This window comes from Amphiura filiformis, chromosome 19, assembly GCF_039555335.1.
Source record: "Amphiura filiformis chromosome 19, Afil_fr2py, whole genome shotgun sequence".
Lineage (NCBI taxonomy): Eukaryota > Metazoa > Echinodermata > Ophiuroidea > Amphilepidida > Amphiuridae > Amphiura > Amphiura filiformis.
Window position 1 is genome coordinate 28,106,027 of NC_092646.1, and position 17,505 is coordinate 28,123,531.

The 17,505-nt window shown below is 36.9% G+C and overlaps 1 non-coding gene across 1 annotated transcript; it reads left to right on the forward strand.

Annotated features, from left to right (window-relative positions):
* The first annotated feature begins 17,007 nt into the window (after window positions 1–17,007).
* Window positions 17,008–17,081, forward strand: Trnat-ggu (transfer RNA threonine (anticodon GGU)). Its single transcript has one exon. It is a non-coding gene; the product is annotated as a tRNA-Thr (tRNA).
* The last annotated feature ends 424 nt before the right edge of the window (window positions 17,082–17,505 follow it).

The window sequence follows — 17,505 nt, forward strand, 5'->3', positions numbered from 1 at the left end:
CGGAGTTACTATAAGAAGAGTGACTACATCGGTAACAAAGTGTACCCAGGGCACACCTGACGTTGAAATCGGGTCCGGACATCGAAGTCAGGTTGAAATCACGTTGTATTTGCAAATGGACTTCAATCTGAATTCAGTTGGTTGAAATCAGGTTGTAATTTTAAAGTTGTATCAACGTGATATCAACTAACCTCTAGATTGAAATCAGGTTGAAATCAGGTTAGGTTGAAACTTCGACGTTGTATCAACGTTGATTCAACGTCGAAATCCTAACCTTTGCCCACTGGGGTGCAATGCAGCAGTGTCACGACCGAGTGACTATAACTCCTGGCCTCCGATGTGTCACCTGCGGGATGCCGCATCGGCGACTCATGGGACACACCACTGACAGAGGCGCCGTATTTAATGTTAGCTTTGAACATTTTATTGATTTTTCACCCGGGTAAGCCGGGTGGAAAATAACGACAATAATTAAATATCCAAAGCTAACACTAAATACGGCGCCTCCACTTAATGTTCGTTGCCACACCAGCATGTTAAAAGCATACACTCGCCAAAGTTAAGTGTGCGATATTTCTGCATAATAATTGTACACTAATTAATAATGATGACGACGTTGTCCAAATCAACATTGCAATAAGGGAGCAAGGAAGGATGTTGACCAATATTAATGCTTTGGTGTGGCAACCCTTTTCGCCAGGATGTCTGAATCAAATGTAAAAAAATCCTTCTTTAATTATATTTTCCGGTGCAGAATATAACCACTGCACTACCTGAGTTCACAGTCGGTACTCGGGCAATCTCAACTTAAGTCCCCATGATAACTCTCTCATTGTGTCTCAGCGGCCAATTATAATATTAAATAGTGAAGAAGGAGGCGGTCTAAATGCTTCACCCTAGCAGGACGTAAGACAATGCGAGACACAAATTAATATATGCGAGGATCGGAAATAAACGATGCAAGCCCGAGAAATTAATATTTTAATGACGTGTGTGGTGTTCGATCAAACTGACATATGACAATTTATCTATTTATGTTTTGTTTTGTTTTTGTTTGTTTTTCATTTTTTTACCGCACTTTTTGTTGTAATTATTATTTAATGAAGACGGGGACGACCTAAATGCTTCACCTTAGCACTGAGGCGTAAAACAATGCGAAACACACATTAATGATGCGAGGATCAGAAATAAACGATGCAAGCTCGAGAAATTATGATTTAAAAATAACGTGTTTGGGACTGACATGTAAAAATTTGGAGAGAGAAAGAAATCAAGACTCAGCGGGAATTGATTAACCCCGATCGCTGGATTACCGGTTCAGAGTCCAACCACTGTACTACCTGAGTTCACAGTCGGCAATCTCAACTTAAGGGTACTTGCCCATCAATTTCATTCAGGGGCGTGTTTGAAAAACGGCACAGCGCATTAGTAAAAAGAATAAAAAATACTAAAATTTTCACCGGGGTTCGAACCACTGCCAATTGCACTATGAATGCTAAAGATGCCTACTGTGCCACGGTGACTGTGGTTAACATTCGGCGATTTTCAAAGATATACATATCAACACGTTTCTAGTGTATTGAAAATCAGATTTTGGTAGGAATACGGTCATAGAAAGACATATGACTCTACTTGTCTGTTTGTTTTTCATTTAATACAAATTAATTTTGATGAATTGAACTGGTACGACTCTTAGGACTCGTGATAAACGACGATTAATTTAGTAATAATAAAATGAAAACGCTGGGTCATTCACGACGTCATTTGTATTCATGTCAAAACCTGGGGAGGACCACACACATCCGTGTTGCATGTATACGTGCGCAATCGATACTCAATGATCCAGACAATAGCGTTTGAATATACCGCCCTTATGTATGCACCTGCTTGACACATCTTGTCACTTGCGGGAAGATATACTATAGGCCTACCCTAACTAGCTACTCTAGCTTACAATAGATACCCCACCGTAAATAGCTCTCTTCATTACCTCGCTGTGCCAGTATAAACGCGTAGTGTACGCATTTTTGAACCATATTTTGTTCAAAAAAAGATAGGAAGGGACTGTTTTCAGCTAAAATGTTGGTTATCAGCAGATGCTTAATGATACCGGGAAGTGTTGCAGAAAGGTAAGCGTACTCTTTATTTATTCAAAATATCACATATCAATTAATTTAAATTGGAAATCCAAAAAGGAAATGTCAGGTCAAAATTCTCACCTTAGAATTATTGTGAAATAAAATCAAACCAAATTTAGGCTCCGCAAACAACGTCCAATTATTCCCATTGGTGTTTGATACACGTGCATATAATAAATTATGATTTGGGGCTAATTTGAGAAGAGTTAATGCCTCGAGTTTCAAAATACACCGAGTGATGTTTTTTGATCAAAAACATCGACAATTCAAGACTCTGTAAAAACAAATCAAGAATTATTTGGGATAATTGCAACTAAGTATAATGAAAGTTATGATCTAAGCTACCAGATGCATCATTAATTTCCTGACTATGATATTTAGTTGTGGGAAAAGATTACTTTAATGTTTTGGCGGGATTATTTCCCGCCAAAAATTTCAACCAAAAAGAGCATGTAGCCTTAAGTCCCCATGATAACTCTCTCATTGAGTCTCAGCGGCCAATTATAATATTAAATAATAAAGAAGGAGGCGGTCTATATGCTTCACCTTAGCAGGCGTAAGACAATGCGAGACATAAATTAATATATGCAAGGATCGGATATAACGATGCAAAATCTAGAAATTATGATTTAAATGACGTGTTTGTAGTGCGAGCATATTGACATATTAAAATTTGTTATTTATTACAAATTCTTTATAGCCATATAAAGGAAAATATATTAAATAGAAAATAAATTTATTATATGTCAGTTTACATCATTCAGTGTCTTTTGTTTTCTTTTGTGTGTGTTAGCTATATTGGTCATTCCTAGCATGGTGTTTTAGTACCGATCGGGGGCCGGGGGGGGGGGGCTCTTGCTGAGCACTACCTGCCGATCTATCATTGCCTCTGATTGGGCGGTCAATTACATGGTATCTTCATTTTAATTACCAATCAGAATGGAGCTTTGCAAATAATTATTCTAACAATGTTGCTGATTGGTCCAATTGATAATGAAAACTTCTTTTTGACCAATAGGCAGGTAGTTCTCATGGGGTTATAATTAACAAATAATATTAAAAGAAAACAATATACGGAAACTTATTTATCTGTATTTAAAATTGATGTCTTGTGCAAACAAATAATAAGAAACAAAACATAAATAAATCGCCATGAAAAGTGTTAAGATACTAGCACCTGCAACAGATGCGTTTGCAACATCATACAGAGTTGTAATTTTCAATTTATATAGATAAATGTATCCTTTAACGACACAAGAAATTTCAAAATGACTGGATTTCTATAAATTAATATAATTGGAAAGTAATACCGGCCATTTTGGGACACTTCGTTCGATACAGCGGTAATCTCATGTATCCAGTTATGGCATATTTGCATCGATTGCGATTATGCCTTTTTACAATTACTTTATTCAAAAAACAAAATAAATATTCCGACATCCTGGTTGAAAAGTGGTATTTTGGGAGTCTAATTTCATGAGTGGACAAGTCGTGTTACGTAATCGGATTAACTTTGCTTAACAACATGCAGTGAATCGCCCTAGCAACTTGCAGACGGTAAGGTCTCTCAACTGTAAACACGAATTCGTTTGGGTCATTGTCACTTCTTTCAGGTGGACATCTTCCGTGATGTTATCTTTTTATATCCATGATTTTAGCATCTAAGACCATTTGCACCAAGTCGGCTGACCGACAGCGAGTATGGCGTTTATTGTCAAGCGGAAGAACAGCGATTTCATGTACACCTAAGATATTAGTTGATATTGCCGACGAAACTAAAAGTTTCCGTTTTCACGCAAATATCGCAGTTACAAAGTCGTAATTATTTAATATTTAAAATAATTTTATAATACTAATATACATTGCAAGTGAAAACAAATAAGAATATTAAATGATTAATATTGTTTTTTGCCAAATATTTTCAATACATATACATAAACCACACATTAAAATTGAAACACAGACTTTTAATAGTACAACTGGTGCGAAGTTGTACAATTAAAAGTCTGTGTTTCAATTTTAATATTAAAAATACTTTCCGATTAAAAATACTTCCAGATTTTAGTTTTTAGTTCATAGATTTTAGTTGAACAATTTAATTATATCCATGTGATTGATCGTGTGACATGTACCTCAAATATTATCAGAAACAGACATTAAAAAAAAAACCATTTCTTGTTATTAATATTATTACCTGGCAAACAATGCAACCCAACGTCATTAAGAAGGTCATAATTGCTTTCCGATTTGCTGTTGTCCCATCCATAATGCCCACAATCTAATAGTGACAGTTCATTACCGTCGCAATAATAGAGTACAAGGTGGACTGGTCCATCACTAGCTCCAAAATGAAAGGTTAGATCACTTGTCAGCACCGACGATGAAAATCCCAACAATCTGCAGGCAACCGAAGAACAGAAAGACGTAAAAGTGCCTCTGACGATCCCCCATGTTCCATTGTTTCGTCGTATTTCCAATCTTCCTTGATATTGCGTACTTCCTCCGACCAGTCGCAACTCGTAGGTGTCATTACCATGGACTGTAGATATACAAATCATAGACTAACGTAAACAACAATAACAACAACAACAACACAAACGTATCGCCCAAGATAATTCAATTATTTTTACTTTCTAAATTTTAAGCGTAACTTTTATTAAAATCAAATTATTTAAAATACATTCAGCAAACAATAAATAATAAATATAATTAGCAATACAGAGTATACATGGATTATTAATATTTGAAAAATAAATATGATGTATGTGATGATTGACAATCATTTGAATTTTCATTACAATAGATAAATACCAATTGAAATCAAGTATATTGTGCAATTGACGTGTTTTTTATATATTAAAGAAATCTTAATTTGGCATATTTTTGAAGAAACAAACAACAACAACAATGCTTCAAAAATTAGATTTTAAAATACAGATGAAAACCAAAGTATTGGTGAAACACGAATAGACTCTGTTACATACTGTAAACTGGATTGGAGAACATAATTAACAAGTGTGAGCTTTAAGGTTAGCAACTGTTTTAAACTGGTGTGATTTGGTAGTTCACAGCATCTTGCGAATGGTAGTGAGCTTTGACAAAAATTGCATTGATCATTTCATAGCGAGTATGTAGAAGAATTTCACAGATATACTTTTATTGGTCCTGTGGTTCTTGAGTTATGTTGTGAAACAACAACACTTTTGTAAAACGTACATGACTCATTCACAACAATAAATCAAGCAAGTTTTCAAAGTATATGATTTGTAGAATGAACCTTTGCAAAACATCAGAGTGTTATTTTTCAATAATATATTGATTTAGATAATGAAAATCGATCTTTTTGGCTGCTTCGACCAACAATACCTTAAGTCTTAATGGTAAATGTAAAAGAATCGTGCATTATAATACTTACAAAATATTCCTTCAGCATCAGATATCACGGCTAAGTGAAGCATGAAAACAATGATATAAACACTTGACGCCATCTCTGTTTCTATTGAAAGATACTGTTAAAAGCCCGACGCCATCTCTGTTTCTATTGAAAGATATTAAAAGCCCGACGCCATCTCTGTTTCTTTTGAAAGATACTGTTAAAAGCCCGACGCCATATCTGCTTCTTTTGAAAGATACTGTTAAAAGCCCGATTAGAAGTCGTTGTTGTCCAAAGATTCATTTATAACGTAATAAGTCCGGCTGCCTAATACGGTGTCTTATTATATTGGATTAAATTGTCAGTACAGAGCTTAATTAATTGCTGATTGGTTGGTTGCTTCACAGATGAGTCTCTTTGGTTGGTTTGTTGATCGTGCGGTTTGGCCGTCACAAATTCAAACCGACATAATGTAGCGAAAATAGGAACATCACGTGGATAATATTTTTTTTTTTTTATCACGTGGATAATATAGCTAATTGAATGATAATGTACAAGTACATGGATCTATACGTTGATTTCTTTATATGGGTGGATCAAAAGGATAAAATTCAAATTGAGAAAAAAATCTAGGTATTACTTTTTTGTACTCATAATGTACAGTACAGATGAATCGCTGCGATCAGATCGACACACCAATCCCCCTACCACCCCCCCCCCCCCACCCCCACACACCCACACGCACCTTCATAATTGCTGACACTTTGGTAGCATATGATAGATCCTTTTTTTTTTATTAACGTCCTCAAAGTTGACTTTCCAAACCAATGATATCGTGGAAAAAAGCGTTGTTTTGTGTTAAACAATATATCGACGTTTCCACGTACATTCATTCTCAATACGATCTATTTATTTTTCTAATTAAAATCCCCATTTATTTTCTTTTTGATTCAGTAACTAATCATTTTGACAAGAATCGTGTGAATTGATCTATGAAGAATCGAGGTTCAACTTGGGTAACTAGTCAAAATCACATGAAGCAACATACTGTTGAAAATATAATATCCTGTACACCCCAATCATCAATAAGACTTAAACCATTGTGACTTGTATTTTGATGAAAATACCTTTGATTTCATTTGCTATGGAATTCGAGTATTCGACGAACGTAAGCCTTACGAATGTTATTTGCTTATCCTGCGTCCATGCAGTTAATGTGCTATTTAGGGACCGTTCATTATTTCTACCGGGGCCCGGGAGAAAACATGAGGGTCAGATTATTTTGGTCAGGCAAAAAATAAGGGGGGAGGGGATGTCACATGATATTTTGTCATTGACAGGGGGTCATATGGTTTTACACCTCAAAACCCTGGCGCTTTAGTCCAAGTCCGGCCTCGGAGGAATCTGTTTGTTTTCCGCCCGCCACGGTGTGAATTGACATAAATTTGTACAAAAACTACATGATTGGGATGTATTTTTGTGTCAGTTTACAATTACACCCACTTGGCAGGGTTATGGTCTATTATAATTTAGTTAGGTAATTAAATAATTAATTATAAAGTTTGTAAACAAATTAAAAATGTATATTTTTGCCAACACATGTACGTACTAATTGTAATGTAATTGCAAAATTTAACCAAGCAGTAATTTACTAATTGTTCAATTTCATTTCAATACTAGTAAATTACATACATGTAGGTGGTAAATGAAATAAATCTTTGCAAATGAAATAAAAATGACAAGTTTACAATAGGTATTTGAACCCATTTGCCCTTATGGTAAAATATACCTATTTGAATTTTTTAATAATAATATTCTTACGAAGAACTATGAACTTGAGATTATAATCAGATCTACTGGACTTACGGTTTTATGGGTGGCAATATTTCACATCCTATCTCGGATGCATCATAGGATGAGAAATATTGCCACTCATAAAAACGTAAGTCCAGTAGATCTGATTATAATCTTAAGTTCATAGTTGTTATTACCTGGATGAATCTTCATAATCGTATTCTGACGAAGAAGAGTTTGCAACTAGGAACCACAACATGCTCATCTGTCAGGGCACAGTTCTTTAACCCCAATACATTTGTACATTCATTGAATGACCTTTGAAATTTCGAGTACAAAAACTCATACTCTGCAACTTGAGGTCAAATTTTGGACTATGATTGTTTAATTGAGGTTATTGAACTATGCCACTGCAAGAGGCTATTGTGGTCCATAGGGATTGAACACCAAAGGGCTATTCAACAATCAACATACAAGTTACATGTATATCTTGGTAAAAAAAGGTCTGTCATTATTATGCTGGTCACTATGTACATATACCCATTGCATTCAGTATCAACAGGTATTAAGAAGCTGATACATATGTGGCCGAACACTACGAATGAGCCGTAAAGTCGGCAAATTGTATTGTGAGTTACAGTTTAAAATGTGCGTGAAGGTCGTATTCATATGTACTTCAATTTGGTGCGACACGTTTCTCATTTGATAGCGCGAGTCAAACATCGTTTAAACCAATCAATAATCCTATTGCTGAAGAGGATAATAGTCTTCTACCTATTCCTATAGAATCCTTAAATAGCTCTAGTCTTTGTTTGCTTTGGCTATTAAAATCCTGTTCAAGTGATGGGTTACAGAGCATTGTATTTTGTCTAGGTATGTATAAACAATAATTAACAATGAGATGATTTGAAATGGCCGCCAATTATGACTGCTTGATATTTATTACCAGCAATGTGGAAAAAGTGGGTAGCTGCGTCATATAGAAGTCCCAAATATGCTAATGAGGAATATATATTCATTCCGTTGTTGAGTAGACTATGCCGCAGTCGATTTTTTTGATAAATAAAAATATTTTAATCATTATGAACGCATTCAGTTGAACTCGAAATTATACTGATATTATTTTATTACATCAAAATACTAGTAAATGGTTATGAAAAGGTTTAGGCCTATATAATTATATTAGTGACAGTAACAGTAAAGTATACGTAGGCTTATTGAATGCAACATATTATAATGGCACTTCAATACTGAACAGTTCTGATTTTAGAATCTACAAGTTTAATAATCGCGAAAGCCCGAGTTAAAAATCGACTATAAACATTGCATTTTTAACAGGACTTTGACCGGGTACTAAGTCCCTAACACACACTGTCAATCATACTTGTTTATCAATCTAACTTAACCGCACTCACAAAGCCTGTACGTACAAGACTCGCTCATACACCTAGTACACAAAGCGCCGCATGGTTATGTACGATGTATGTATCAATGGTAATGCCACATGCCCGGAGGATTTAAACCATAACGTGATCTGGGCGACCAATCACAAGCCAGATCCATTTAAAGATGCATTACATCATGGCCAATTTTAGTAGGCCACAAATCCGACAATCTAATCCATAGACAACCGTGTTAAACTTGTTAACCGCAGTCGAAAGTAAGTAGTCCACTTGGCATGCTTGGGAAGCCAACAAACAGAGGGAGTACGGTGACTAAAAAGATCAGATGTAAAATCTATCAATTGTGCCCAAAACCATAACAACGCTTCTGGATATCGTTTGAAGTAAAATGATATACCATTTTAAAGCTTATTATATATATTTTCTGATTAAAGTCTGATTCGTGCTGTACAATCACATAATGCAATCAAGCAAAATCAGTCGGAACTCGGAAATATTGATTTTGAGATATAGCAAAGAAAGGAAATATTTACTGTTGTTTCCCTTTGTTTTGGAAACTCTTTAATTGCTCATATCTCTGAAACTCAATTTCAATGGGTTTTTTCGCAAAATGCATCAAAATTGTGCCTGATTACCTTTTTGAAATAGCAAGTGGGAGGGATTTCAATGAACTAAAGCATCATATGTATAAAAGAATATATGAATATAAACTTATAAACTGTCATATGACTGAAAATGGTCCTTTCAATTAGTTTTATGTGTCTTTGAATGACTGGTTGAAAGAACTACATGTTTCAGTAGGTAAAGGACCATTACATCTACATATCATTAAATTATTTGAATTAGGCTGCGAACACATAGAAGTATACGGTATACGGTATTCGCTATACGAAATACGCTCATTCGATCAGGCTGAGTTCATATAGGAGTATACTATTTGAACTCAGCCAAAAGTTACAAGCATTTGATTAGACGAAGAAAATTGGTAACTGACCTATACTCGCTATTCGCTATACGAAATACGCTCATTCGATCAGCCTGAGTTCACATAGTATACTCCTATATGAACTCAGCCTGACCGAATGAGCGTATTTCGTATAGCGAATACCGTATACCGTATACTTCTATGTGATCGCAGCCTTAGGCTGACCCGAGATCCCTGTGAAAAAGACCCTAATTTTGGAACTAAATAGCATTTTTGGACACGTTTGGACACAAATCGGGAGTATGTGGAGAAACTGACACGAGATTGAATTACTGATTAGGCCTACACTAGTTTTAAGTTTCCGTAAACTGCCGCAAATATTCAAATGGTTATCATTTAAATTTCTTTTCCTTTGACCTTATATTAATTTTACTGGAAAATTAATTATGCTTGCCTTTCCATAACAAAACAAAACTTTTGATTTTTTAATGGGAGTTGCAATATATATAATGCTTTTTCACTCGTTTAAAAATCATGGTCACCCTGCAGTTATTATTATTATTTTTAAAGGGAAAAAAGCATGATTTGACTGCGAAATTGGGAATTTAACGATGTACTTCCGTGTGTGACATATTTTTCCACTAAGTGAACTACCGAATCAGTCGAGCGTGTGGCGGATGAACAGATTACCACAAAGGAAGTTTCAAGTGGTGTTGTAAGTACCCCAAACAAAAGAAAAGTGAATGGAGGTTAACTGTGGGTAATCGGATTATATGTTCGAGCGATCTCCTCTTTTCTCATCTTCTCTGATCTTCTTAACTCCTCAACAATGGGTAACTGACCTCAATCAATGACCTAAATCTACAGAATATATCCATTACTCGTCGATACTCGATAGAGCGGCAAATAAATAACTTGGATATATTCTGTAGAACTGACCGGTGACTAAGTCCGCTTTATTGGGCGATCTATCGAGTATCGACGAGTAATGCTGAGATAAGCTATAACGAGTGGCATCAATGAAAAACATGAAACGGAGTTGTGGGGCAACACGCGTCGTAAGTTATCATTAATTTTTGATGATCTAGTGACAACAAATATTATTAATTATGTTGTTTGTTAGGAATTAGATGGCCTTCATTTGTTATACAAATTTAACCAATTATTGGCTGTATTGGTAATCATAATGACAACAAATAACGTTATTAGGGATTAGACGTCCTTGATTTGTTATTAAACCTATAACTTAAGGCTATCTTTATAATAATCTTCGTAAACAGTGGATTTTAAAGGGAGTCTCCGGCAATCACAACATTATGCCTATGTAAGAAAAATAATAAATTATCAAGCACGAATCAAGTGGTTTTATTTAAAACAAACTCATAGTGACCATGAAAACGAATAAAAACATCCATTTCTAAACGCGCGATTAAGTTCAAAATTCCCGGCGCCGAAATTGTCCAGTGCAATGACGCGATTGTGGGGATGATTGTATGGACCACCCCCTGGCAAGATATTGGGGGGATTTATCTGAACACCCCCATAGATATTGGCCAATGTCAATGCATGTGTGCACCTGGTATCACTCTGCTATATTATTTGTGCCAGGAGAGGCATTTTGATGGAATTTCGTCTCAGACCAGAAGTGATCCCTTAATAACCTTTTATAGTTTTACCCCAAATAAAAAATACCACATATACACTGGGTAACAATTCATATGTTGACATATTGTTATTTTGCTATGTTTTTCGTTAATGATAATTTTTTTTAATGTATTTGCTTTGCAATAACTGCTTTGCATTGTAAAAGTGGACTATTATTCTGTAGCACGATGATAGAATAATACAAATATTGCGAACGCGAACATTTTATAGTTGTCAGCTTATTCCTCAGTATGCAATAATCGTGACTATGATAATAATTTATGTATTTTTTTGTAACACTGTTGTATCCGTTTGTATTGCTGGTCGGATGGAATGGATAGTGGGCTATTCCCTTTGAAATAGTACATTCCAAAAGAAAGGTAACTCATCAACAATGTTTTGATAATTTTTACATGTAGCACAAATACTTTTACATGCTTTATTAAAATTGTGTGTTTATGAAAGTGAATCCTTGCTATTAAATAATGTGCACTTATGTCAATTGCTGCAAATTGCTCCGTTTCAAAAGTTGTGACATGCCAAGAGAGTCGGGTGTTGGCTTTTGATTTTCTTTGTCGAGTTGTTGGGCGAGTTGGTTGTAGACTATCATGTTGTGGGTAAATGAACCCAAATTAGCTCATTTTATTATTTCTTTGTGAAGCGACTAATGATAGCCAAGGTTTAGATATCATAGTACTTCTCGCACAATGGTGCACAATTAGCAGGTACTCAAGACAATTGATTATCTATGTTTCTTAGTAATAAATATATTTGTAATATTGCAACATAATGTATAATGCTCAATAGTGACCATGGGTGCGCTTGTGCTGGACAGTCGTTACCAAGGAGAGTTATACATGGGGAGTTTTCACAATATGGAATTTAGAGAGAATGCACGCTTCAGGGAGGTGACACCGGTTGCATTCTGTGAGATCTGAGTCAGCATAGTGGTGAGTGCACGTCAACAGGAGGGAGTCGTCGGTTGCACTCTGTGTAGGATTCGATGAGTCTTCGATAGGGAGTTAAGAAAAAGTTCAGCAAGGAGTTACACACTATATTGTTCAGCCAAGTTATTCAGGTCACTCGTGTTGCAATGTTATATAGTGTGTGTAGATATTAAGTAGTTTATTGTATTAAACAGTTTTTATTTCTCTTTATCTCAACAGCCTGTTCTGCTGTTCTGTTTTGCTCGCCTGTTGTGGATCAAGCTGTTATAAGATAAGAGACATAGGCCAAAACGCTTCTTACATGTGGTTACAATGTTAGCAGTTTTTCAATTAGAAAGTTTGCAATTAGCAAGTTTCACATGACGTGTCTTTCAGTTAGGACTATTGGAGCTTCAAATTTCAGTGTGGAGAAATGAAACAGTAGACCTCTCAGATTTCAGTGTGTCAGACTTTAGTGTTAAGAAATAAAGAGTTGTTAAGGATATAGTTGATTCGCTCCTGTATAAGTGAAGTATTGAGCTGAAGCCAGAAATATTTATAAATATTGTTGATCTGACAAATTGTAGTAATAAATACGTTTCAAGAAAGTAAAACAAAGTGTCGCTGCAGTCTTCTTTTGTGGTCCATCACATACTCCTCCAGTGCGTAGCCGGATTTCAGCTCCGGCAAACCCACCAATAAAACCACTTGCTAAGTACCTACAATCCCGGAAAAAATGTGTTCGAACACCCACTGTAATTCCCATGTTCATCTTAGTATAGCGCGCACGCTATATGAGTCACTGGAAACTAAGATTTATAATAGAGTTCTCTCAATGTTCATCTTAAGCATATCCCCTCCCCTTTCCCCACCAATCAATGTTGGGAGAAGATATGTGAAGATGAGCATATTGGGTATGCCAACATTGTACGGGGGGTAGAAGGGGGACTATTTCCAATAAGGCCTTTAAAGTGTTCGAACAATATTTTCTGAGATTGTAGCCGTTCGGTCCCGTCACACTATCAATTTTTTTGCATTACTAGAATTTCCAATTTTTTTGATGGCGCAAATTGTGCCTGTCCATACAATGGTTTAATAAAGGGAGTCCATGCATAGGGATTCCCCTTTAGTGTGAGATAAATACTAATTAGATCGGCCTATAAAAGACATTTTGTCAAATTCATGTAAAGGTCTACGTAAAAACAAGGGTCAGGAGACACTTCTAAATGCATTTAAAACAGCTAAAATTCAGGAGCTGGACCCCACCCGTTAGGGGCCTTGCTCTGCTTGCTTCGCTCCCTACGCTCGGCATTGTCACAAAGCAAGTCGCGCCTCATGGTAAAAAATCCTGCATACGCCCCTGTATCACTCGTTAACTTTTTAAACAACCTTCACAAATGCTCATTGTCTCGTTGTAACCCATATGAAACTCGGGAGCTGATCCTGGTTGCGATGGTCATATGTGGAATGTCTAGGGTGTGCGCTCTTGAAGCTGCAAAGTCCCTGTGTTGTTGTTAGATGGTTTATGGAATGATGTAGTGATAAGCGACAACCTGTAAAGTATACTGAAGCGTGTGGATCAACGTCTAAATCACTGCGCTTTTTTTAATAAACTGAAAAAAATATTCCAATCGGTTCACAATTTTTACAGATATGCTCTTCTAAAAAAATGTACCTGTTTTTCACTCTGTCCACGGAGGAGGTTTGGCTATTTCAAAGATTGAAAAGGAGTACACGTACCATGCATGAATAGCAAATATACCGTCCTCAATGATAACTTTATAAAATAACAACTTTATTTAGGGGATGAGCTTTACCGGATGGGCTATGGATTTTGTTAAGTGTCATTTTTTTGTGGGCAAAATGGATGTGGATGGGGCTTCTTTTGCTATACTTGCAATTACTTATTTATTCTTGGTTATTTATGCCTTTTTGTTTTATTATGTTTCTTTCTTTCTTGTTTCTTGCTTTCTTTTTATTTAAAACATAAGTCATTTCTCTTTTTCGGATAAAAGGTAGCCCTGAAAAGGGCTGTTTGGTTTGTCTTTGGTTCTTCTGAAGTTCTGCTCTTCCCCCTACCTGCCTCCTTGACGAATATATGTTTTAGCCCTGGTTCTCATTGCATCAATTGCGTTGTGTACCATCCTTGTGCGCCTTGTGCAGCAGTAATATGGTTGGGAAGATCTTGGAGACTAGCTGGTGGTACTCGCACATAGACGTCGCTTTGTATTTTGCCCCAAAGGAAAAAATCAACTGGTATGAGGTCTGGTGATCGTGCAGGCCACTCCACAGCATGACCCATCCCGTGGACAGAGTGAAAACGGAAAAGAAAATATTTCTTTAAAAGGGCATATCTTCAAAATTTGTGAGCCGATTGAAATTATTGTTTCGGTTTTTTAAAGATAATGGTTTCTTTACATACCAAAATATGTTTGATCAACTTTTCAGAGATCAGGGAAAAAGAGGGCGCAATGAGGGTTCTGTTTTTAGGGGGGCACCCTGTAGTTATTAATATTTACAAAATAAACATAAAATGTAAATGAATATGACAAGCGATGACAGTAAAAGAAACTTCAAATCATGTCGATTTTATATGCATTGTGTGTTTTATTTTACGTGCAGATAAATATTTAGTGCTTGTATTAGATAATTAAAGGAGGATGGTTCGATTTAATCATTCTATTTCCCGTTGGCTCAATTTACTTTTACTCTAACTCCGTGTATTTATTGACAAAATTCAATCCCTTTTGGTATGAGATTCAGATATGTATTTTGAAGACCCATAATAGTGTGTGAATAACAGACTTGTAGTACCCATACCCGTACTCGTACCCGTACCCGTACTCGAGTCCCAATTTCCCGTACCCGTACCCGTACCCATGGCTCCGGACCCGTACCCGTACTCATGCCCTATTTTGGCTTCGGGACCTGTACCTGTACTCATGGCCTGGGACCCGTACCCGTACTCATGGCCCGGGGACCCGTACCCGTACCCGTGGACACGGGTACCATGGGTACGGGTACCATACCATACAGTGCATGCCTACATGCATGTAAGAAAGTGAGAGTAGATCTACTCTCACTTCTCACAAGCCTGTTAACTCCACTCTCCTCTGATCATAATCAAAACAATAGGTTACATGGATGGGGTTGGGTGGGGAGTAACACATGCATGGATCCAGATAGCAAGTGCCCTAAATTGTAGCCTGGCCCAGGGCCCTGAAAAAGGTAAATCTAGTCCTGGCTACACAAAATGTACATGTATGCTACACACAGGGTAGATACCTACATGTACATTGTCATGATTGTGACAGCCTCCAGCCAGGCGCGTAGCAAGCGGGGGGACAGGGTGGACGAAGTCCATGGGCCCCGAGGGTTCAGGGGCCCAGAGCACAAAAGCGAAAATTAAATCAGGGCTGATAATGGAGAGCACGGCCGGACTTTTATACCATTGGGCCAGATGGTCCAGGGCAATTATGGGCCCCCAAAATTGCCCTATGCATAGGCTTTCTTTTAACCCCAATAACAGCATGTTTTTTTGGTCAAGGGCAAAATTGTAAAATTTGCCGCGCTTCGCGCGCATTCAAATACCAATATTTATGTGGATCTGGGGCCAAAGTAGTCTGAAATTTAATTGAACAAAATATGTTAGTCCCCCTTTAGTTAAACCAAAACTTGGCCACTGACTTGAGTGCACATGCCTTCCTCGGCACGTGAGTTCGGGGCCTCCAAATCTTGGCCTGGCCCAGGGCCCATAAGGTAGGCTAAATCACGCCCTGGTTAAAATGGCCCGTACTGTTCCTTGTCCATGGGCCCCTGATGCTCTTGCTACGCCCCTGCCTCCAGCCTATGCACACTGTATGCCACTCATACATGTATACTACATGTAGCATTCACACTCTGACTGATACAGAAAAAAAATAGCAAACTGGAAGTAAAACATTTCAAGAAATTGTTGTTTGTGGTGAATTTCAAGTTATCATGTTTTGATATCATTATTATAGCATTATTTTATTCATCATTTTAATATTCCCCATCCAAATACACTCCCCTAGCACAAGTGCACACATAAACTACATTTTCCCACCACATGTACTTGGGCAGTGTGTGCATTTGAGTCAAATGATACAGAGTTCCATTGCCATACCATGTTTACAGAAATTTATGATTTATTGGAGCTTATAGGCAAAACATTAATAATTATCCAGATGTGCATAATTAATGATAATAATTATATTAAGCTAATGGATAATCTGGTGGATGTGTGCTGGGATGTGTGGATGTGCATGAAAGGCCTCACTAAATTTGATATTGACAAATAAGTCTACAAATTTTGGATCAAATTTGAAATCCAGTTGATGTTTTGAGGTGAATAATAACTTGAATGCTCTATCACTGCGAAATGTATGTTGAAATTAGTATTGTACAGTCTGTGTGTCAATACACAGACATAGTTTGCATGAATTTTGCATCCCAAAATATTTAAGTTAGATTCACTAAGACCATCACCAATCTCTTTTTGTACTTGATTAATTCCACAAAACCAGTTCTACAATTTTCTGTAAATGGAAGTACTTCTTAGCAAATAGAAATGTCTCAGCAACTCATGGCACATACAACAAATTAAAATGTTGTATATGTTATGACAAAATTAATTGCTCTAATTCTGTTGGTGCGAAATATAATTCATTTGTTGTGGTATAAATGACATCAAAGAGTGTATTTACAGCAAGGTATAATAACCAATACAATACAGTATTGAACTGAAGGCCTATAGATAATAACATCACTGCTCTTCTCCATCTGACTTATTAGCTCAGTTGGTAGAGCATCGGTCCGGTGATCCGAAGGTCCCAGGTTCAAATCCTGGATAGTCAGTGAAATTTTTTCACTGGCTGTCATTTATGTATGTGTTGACTTGACTTAAAACCTTGCTCATAACCAATACATTAATGTCAATAATCAATAACAATAGCTTTGTTTATACCCATAATGGGAGTCATACAATGTTTCTAGTCCCAATATCTGTACCTGTACCCATGGCCTGTACCTGTACCCATACTGGGACCTGTACCTGTACTCATGGCTCCGGACCCGTACCCGTACCTGTACCCTATTTTGGGTTCGGACCCGTACCTGTACCTGTACTCATGGCTTCGGACCTGTACCCGTACCTGTACCCATGGCCTGGGACCCGTACCCGTACTCATGGTCGGGGCCCCGTCCCCGCACCCGTACCCGTACCCGTACTCATGACGGGTCCCAATGCTACAAGTCTGGTGAATAACACTTCAGTTAACCC